At 41.1% G+C, this 8056-nt stretch overlaps 1 non-coding gene across 1 annotated transcript; it reads right to left on the bottom strand.

The window, feature by feature from the left end:
- On the bottom strand, nucleotides 1-137 carry LOC111756033 (small nucleolar RNA SNORA2/SNORA34 family). The gene has a single exon (XR_002790539.1). It is a non-coding gene; the product is annotated as a small nucleolar RNA SNORA2/SNORA34 family (small nucleolar RNA).
- Nucleotides 138-8056: the final 7919 nt, after the last annotated feature.

The following is an 8056-nucleotide window of genomic DNA, read 5'->3' as shown; positions in this document are numbered from 1 at the left end:
AGCTGTTTCTTTCTAACGAATTGACCATTTCACTGCCCAAGTTCTGAAATGGCCAACAGAGCATAGAAAGACCTCTCTTTAGGCTCCTGCTTGAAACCAACAGCATCAGGAAGCTTCTGGCTTTGATTCAGGGCCAGGATTGCCAGTATTTTATTGAGGATTTTTGCATCTGTGTTCATTAGGGAGAGTGGTCTGTGGTTCTCTTTTTCAGTTGGGTCTTTCTCAGGTTTTGGTACTAGAGTAATATTTGCTTCCAGGAATGATTTAGGAAGGATTGCTTCCCTTTCAAATTTCATTGAAGAGTTTGAGGTATACTCACTATTTATTAAGAAATTAATTTTTAAAGTAGAACAAGGTTCATTAAGAAAAAGTAACTTTGATGTCAGACATTTCAAAAAATTGGAGAAGTAAAAAATACGCATTAACTGTATCTTTCTTGCTGTAATTGAAGCTTATTTCCCATCATTTCTCTCCAAAAATGAACTTAGAAACAAATTGGCAGGATACCAGCAGTGAAGAGCACAATATTGCCTGGCACTAAAGCTTGGCACTGTGCAGCTCAGTGCTGAGGGAGCTGATGACTCAGTATTCTGTCACAGAGCTCATACGGGAAGCCATCCTAGTGGGACGTCTGCCACAGCCACACAGTGGCATCTTTCTTCAGAAGTTCAAAGCACACTGCAAATATGGCCCCACTCCGTCAGTGAACTAGCAGAGGGTTTCACTTGCCGCACCTTGCAGGTGAAGATGTCACAGCAGGAATACTAACATCACCATCCTGCTCAACAGAGCCACGCAGCCAATCCTGTATTTTAGCCACAGCTTGGGAAATTTTTAAGCTACGACACTTGGCTAGAAAACCTGAGTATAACTAGACAATTATAAAGCATATCTTATCTGTTGTTCTTGGGTGAAGGTGAGGGTGTGTGTGTGTGTGTGTGTGTGTGTGTGTGTGTGTGTGTGTGCTCAACTGCTAAAGTCAGCCTATGGAATAACCAGTCTGGATTCCAACCCTTCCTCTATCCTTTGCTGATTACCTGACCATGGGCAAGTCACTAATCTTGTAGCTGACTCATCCGAAGGGTAAAAATAGTATTACCTGCCACCCACACTGAGGCTCTTTGTTTTAACTGACAACCTGATGTTTGCTAAGATCTGTGCTTGTACTTTACATACAGGATCTCCTTTAATACTGACACTAATCCCTACAAGTAGATATTATTAATATGCAACTGAGAAACAAGTTAATTTCTCCAAAATCATATAACTAATAAGTTATCTTTCAAATCTAGGTATATTTGACTCTAAGAACCCATCTGTTAATTAGTTTACCTGTGTGATAAATTTAAGCCCCAAAGCATCTCATAGGTGCTAATTTTATTCTAATAACTGACTTAGATGAATAAACAAGGCTGGCTAGACCAAAGAGTTTATGTAGGAGGTATTGGGAAGAAAATTATTTAGTGTCAAACTTCTCCAAAACAATTCTTCAAATCAAAATAATCAGGGTAATATAAAGCCAAGCAATAATTATTGGTATTCATAACTTATAGTTTATATTCATTACCAGAACTATGGTTAGCTAATTCAAGATATGCCTTAAGGAAAACCTGTACATTTCTAAAATGTCCTTTTCTGTATCGAAGAAAAATTGTTAAAGCTAATAAACAGTGTTAGAATGTAAGATAATTTAACTACAGGGCTCTTTTTAGTTGGCCTTGGATTCGACTCATTAGCCAAGATGTCAGACATTGCACTAAAATTAAGGCACACATAGAATTCCCAGGAAGGCCTTCACTTGGTGACACATTTGGAGAAAGGCACATTAACCAGCACCCTGAACCATTGCCAGGACATGAGGCATGAAGCCAGGTAAGGTGATGCACACCTGTAATCTCACTGCCCCAGAACGTGGAGCAGCAGGATCACAAGTATCAGGACAACCTGCAACTACAGAGTGAGACCATTACCAAAAAAAAAAAAAAGACAAGACCAGTCCCAAAACAGCTGGTAACCAAAGTATGATGTACATAAGTCTACAAATTTTGTGATTGTTTTATTGCTGCTGTTCTTTTGTGTGTATGTTTTTGATAATGAGAATTGACAGGACCTTGCACTCACCAGGCAGGCACCATGCCACTGAGCTATGTCCCTGCCCCCAAGTCTATGAGATTAATAATTAAAAACTGAGGGAAACAGAATATTAGAGGAGGATTTGAGAGAGGCAGATACTTACTGAAAAGAGATGATTTAAACAATTGTATCGTCTCCTAATCTTTGTCATTATGATGTTGTTGTCTTTTTCATTTGACTTTACATTAAAAAGGCTTTCTCTGTTTCTGCAGAACCTTAATAATTATCATTTGGATACTAATATCTTACCAGTGGTGTAGCATTATTTGTAACCGTTTCCCTGTTTCTGGTACCTGTTTTCCAGTAGTATATGTTGTTCTATAAAATGAATATGTATTTCTATAGAATGAATATCTTCATGCGTATATGTTTTGTATCCTAATAACTTCTATGTTTTGCTCACACAGTGGATCCTTGACTTAGGAATTCAATTCATTCTTGAGGGCTAGTTGTAACTCAAGGTGTCAAGTGAAGGCTCAGGCTCTTCTCTACAGCCTTCAAAGTCTCTCTGCTGTAAACAGGCAGATCTTAGTGTCTTTAGAGAGACGGTGGCCCAGGATTTTGCAATTAACCCCATACAGGAAAGGATGTCATAATATTCTTTCCAGAGCTCTTAAAGGTTAAATTTGAATCTGAGACCATCTGGGAGCACAAGTGACCAGCATTCAAGTCATAACTCAAGACTTCAGCTATAAGTTAAAACTAAGATTCTGATCATAACTCAAGTTGTTAATATGTCAGGCCAGTAGTAACTCGAGAGTCCACAGTTAACATTTGTTGAACATTTATAGTTTGATTGGCACCCATTATAGACATGGTATTAATTAGACATTACAGTAATGGGGTGATTTATTTCATTTTACAAAGGAAGTTGCAGTCTTAGGAATATAAGTAACTTCCCTGAACAACTATTTGTAAAAGGACAACATCAACTAGTGATTTCTTACTGTTTTTTTTTCTCTGAACGTATGTACTATTTCTACCTATTTTCTATTTTGTTTAATCTTTCTTTAAATAAAAATTTTTTTAAAAAGAATACCAAAAAAAGTGCGATTTACACTAAAAAAAAAAGGAATATAAGTAACTTGTCTCTTGCTATCAAGTATATATGTAAGAGTTAAAGCCAAAGGTAACACATTCATTCAACAATTTTGTTCTCCTCCTCCTCCTCCTCCTCCTCCTCTTCCTCCTCCTCCTTCTCGTCCTCTTCCTCCTCCTCCTCCTCCTCCTCCTCCTCCTCCTCCTCTGCCTTCTCCTTCTCCTTCTTCTTGGCTTTTGCTTTGTCTTTGTCATGTGCTTGTTTTATACCACTCTTCGAGGCAGTGACCCAAAGTAACTATGTTTTCTGCCCTCTCGCACCTTACCATCTAGAAGAGGCAGAAAGGTGGCTGAAAGGAGTAAAAGTAAGATGCATGGTAGCTGAGATTAATGGTAGGTGATGTCTGGTAAACACCAGTAAAAATAAACAAGGCCGAAGTCGGGGCTGGTCAGAGAAGGCACCCGATGACCTCAGGAGACACTTGAGCAAAGAGACCCAAGGTGGTGAAAGACACGAAGCTTGATATGGCTGAGCACAGGTGAGGGAGGGAAGCAAGGTCAAGGGTTGGAAAGGAGAAGGCACCTGAAATCATGAAGGACACTGTAGGCACTGACAGGAGCTTGCATTTTATCTCTTCTTTCCACTGAAAGACTCTCTGTACTTCAGGAGGAAGCCAGCCTGAGATGTGGAGGGACACCTACTCAGAGGAGAGGAGAACTGCGCTCGGTGTGTTACTCAGCAAGTAAGGTGCCCAGTGTCTGCCTCACCCTCCTACACTTCAGCTCTCTCTCTCTCTCTCTCTCTCTCTCTTTCTCTCTCTGAAGTCTGCTGGAAAAGAATACTGGCATCCTCAGCCACTGTACCAATAAGAAACATAGACTTGGCTTTGTGACACAGTACTGGGAGAAAGACCAGAGGTCTTCATTCAATCAGCACATGAATTCACCCATCTTCATCATCTCTCCTGTAATACCACACTTCTTTATAAGTGGTGAGAAACATTAAGGTCTTACAGGTAGCTCTTCATCTCCTTCTTCACAGAGGTGTCCATCTTCTGGGAAATCTTTCAGATTGATTTATCATCCAGATCAAAACAGCTTCAGTTAAGATACAATGTGATTGCTATACCCTAACGCTGGAACACACTTTCCCCAGAGGAGTGATACATAGCCCTATCAAACCAAATGTTCTCTTTTTAAATTAAATATTTGTTAGACCCAAATGCAAAGCATAAGTTATGAATAATAATTCCAGTAAATTAAATGCAATGTAATTGCCAGATAAATGAGAAAAATGGGCCATTTAATTCATAATATTTAATGTATTTTAATATGATAGTACATGGACACAATTACATTAGCAGATATAATGAAAGTGTTTGCAGGTATAGAGTCACAATGAATAGAGGTACAAAAGCAGATGGATACTTGTGCGTGTATTTATGACTTGTGCCAAAACATATTAAAAGATACTGAACTGAAATATTTATGTCTAGGCCCACCAAAGCCTTGGGTACTCATAGGTAGAGCTCTGGGGAGGTGATTGGATCAAGGAGGTTTACTACTCACCAGTGAATTAATCCACTAAAGATGGTGTTGGGAGGAAGTGGGTCACTGGGGTGTGGCCTGAAAGTGTGTATCTTCTTTCCTTCTCCTTTGGTCATTCTCTGCCTCTTATAGTCAAGTCACGAGCTGTTTCTCCTCTGCCATGCCACGCTGCCTTGGGGCTAGCTGATCATGGATTGAAACCTCTACAGACTGAAAGCCAAAATAAATCCTTTTCTCCTTTAATTTGTAGGTATCTTGTGTTGTGTCTTAGTAATGAGAAAGTAACTAAGACATACTTTTTTTGTTTATGAGAGAAATGTAAGTTAAAACTATATTGAGCCAGGCATGGTGGTATATGCCTGTAATCCCAGCACTCAGGAGATGGAGAAAGAGGATCCCTGCAGATCCAGGCTAGTGTGAACTACACATGATACCCTGTCTCAGAAATCAAATAAGCAAAACTATATTGAGATTTTTTTTCTCGACTATCAGAAAAATAGTATATCTTCTAAGTGGAGAATATATAATAGCAAAAAACATACATTATTTTTTAACCCAGAGATTAATTTTAGTAATTTACCCTGAAGTTAGATCTGTAACAATATAAAACATTGTCCAAAAAGTCACACACAAGGTTATTTAATATTGCACTATATTTGTAATATCAACATATTGGAAAGCATCTAAATGATTATGTGTAGGTGCAGGGAGCCATTGAAGCTGGAGACTGATCACATGTGTGGGGCTAAAGCAAGGCCAGCCCAGAAAAAGCAGAAAGACCAAAACCAGCTATGTAAACAAGTTATTCCAGCACCAAGAAGGCAAGGGGCCCAGGCCTGCCAAGCAATGGGTTGCTAGGCAGGGGGCGCTGAAATTGACATCATCTTTCCCAGTGTATAAATAAAGGTGCTGCAGTGGTTGAGCAGTTCCTTTCCTCCATCTGGAGGGCTCCACCTGACCCCAACTTTGTCTCTTCATTATTTTTCTCATCTTCTCTCGGTCCTTAACTCCAACAACCTCAGGAGCCACATTGGATTGAGGCATCTAGGTACGGGTCTGTAATACCAGCACTCTGAGGGGTTGAGAGGGCTGAGGCATAAACATCGCAATGCCATCCCAGCCTTGGGAACTCAGTGACTTAAGCAGAACCTGTCTTAAAATAAAATGAAATAAAATAAAATAAATGGCTGGGGTTGTATCCTAGTGCAAAGGCTCTGGGTTCAATCCCCAGTAGTGCAAAAACAAATAATAAACAAAATGAAATAAAAATTTTTAAAAGGGCCGGGAGTATAGTGCAGCAATGGAGCACTTGTCCAGCATGCCTGAGGCCCTGGGTTCAATTTCCAGGAGGGCAGAGAGGAGGCAGGGTGTTAGCGCGTGATCTTGCTGTCATGAGGGATAGAGCAGTTTAGCTGGAGAAGAAAGTCTTAGACTCAAGAGAAAAATGAGTAATTTAAGATGTTTTAGTGAAAAGTGGATGTTTGGGTCATGGAATGTTATTGCTGTCGATGTAGACATGATGTGCGAGTGTGCATATGCTTACCTGGCAAGGCATTCGAGCCAGAAGTGCTACATCTGTTGTTTTTGTTTGAAACAGTCTAAGGAGCTAGGGATTTAGTTTAGTGGCACAAGCACCTACCTCGCAAGCGCACAATCATGAGCTCAATCTCTGGTACCAAAAAAAAAAAAAAAATGCTAGTGAAACCAGTGTAATTAAGCATTTAGAGAGCTCTGAGAGAATTTTTTACATCTTGTTCATGCTGTTGCCAGCAATGAGGGAAACCTGTCCGGAAGAGATAGTGCGTGTACTGAGCAGTGAGGTGCTGTGTGCTGGGTGACCTGCATGGCTCCCTAATACAGGCTCTGCCAATAAGGCTGGTCTGATCTTTGCTTGTGAGGGCCTGCCCCATGCATTCTTGGGCCACCACACGATTAATAGCATCCTGAGGCCACCAGAGCAGCAACAACCTGGATCAGTTACCACCACTGAAACATCTTCAGACATTGTCAAATGTCCCTGTGGGGTAAAATCTCTCCTAAGAACCACCAAGATACCTGTGATGCTCGTTCACTCCCCTCCTTCTTTTGAAATTATCTATATATCCCAGTACACACATGCATGCACATGCACACACACGTACACATACATCTACACTTATCTCTAGGAAAACCCCTAGCCAGAAAAGGATATTTTATTCCTGCACATACTCCCTCCAAACATACCCCAGAGATTTCCTGCTGTCACTGTGGTCAACGATAAAGCACATTTCTCAGGATTCATGCACACGTGCAGTTCTTCCCACACTGACCCTGGTATTGACTGTGCAACTTTTCTTCAGCCAGAGACACTAGTATGGTGATACAGCAGAGGTCTGACGAACTCCTACTGAGGGGCATGTCCCCCAGAGCCATGTGATCCTCTCAGAGTTTTCAGCGATAACGGCCTACTGCAGCATCTGTCCTACAGTAACATTCCTTTCTTAGAAACAGGTTGCATTGAAAAGCTCAGGCCAGACCACGAAGGCAGAAAGGCCCCCCAAGAGAGGCACTCATGGACACGAAGCCATAGTGGGTGTTTTGACCCAGTTGTGCCGCTGCTAACACAAGCCTGAGTGAACTCGGCGTACAGTGGAGAGTGGAATCTGGTAGACACAGAATTGCAAGAGACAGGACAACACTGATGTTTGAAGCCAGGGTTTTGAGTTAGTCTATTACAGCAGCAGAACGCTACAACACTGTCCAAGGCGGGCGCTGAAGAGAATGAGCAGGCAGAGCGCAGCTGAAGCCTGTCATCCCATCCCAGGAGCCAAATGCTAATGTTCAGGGGTTTCTGCAAAGTTTGACAAGAATTAAACACAGCTGTTATTGAAAATCAAATTACTTAAACTTGCATTAAAAGTTTATAGCTTTAAAAGGGTAATAAATACTTCTAATTATCGTACTACATTTTACTATTCTGTATGTCCTTGGGGTTGTTTAGATTTATCAGTACAATACATCTATTATATGATAGTGTCCTTTTGCTCAACTCAGTGCCATGCTTCATTCAGTGATGTCACATTGATAGCAGGAAGTTGTCACAGTAGAAGTGTTTACACCACAGAAATTGCCACATGATACACACCAAAATGTCAGAGCTCAGGTCTAGATGTCCCACCAAAGCCTCATGAGGTCACGGCAGGGGGTATTTCAGAGGTGGCTGAACTGGGATGTGATGCTTGGATTTAGGAGGTGTGATTCCTAATCAGTCCACTGATCGGTTGGTCCTAGCTCTGGGTAGGATACAGGCTGCCCACCCTGGGTACAAGTGCTAGCTACCCTAATCACATGTATCCCA

Source organism: Cavia porcellus, unplaced genomic scaffold (assembly GCF_034190915.1).
Source record: "Cavia porcellus strain 051 isolate PalLab524CR breed Dunkin Hartley unplaced genomic scaffold, mCavPor4.1 scaffold_19, whole genome shotgun sequence".
Taxonomy (NCBI): Eukaryota; Metazoa; Chordata; class Mammalia; order Rodentia; family Caviidae; genus Cavia; species Cavia porcellus.
This window is presented reverse-complemented; position numbering and strand designations above follow the sequence as displayed.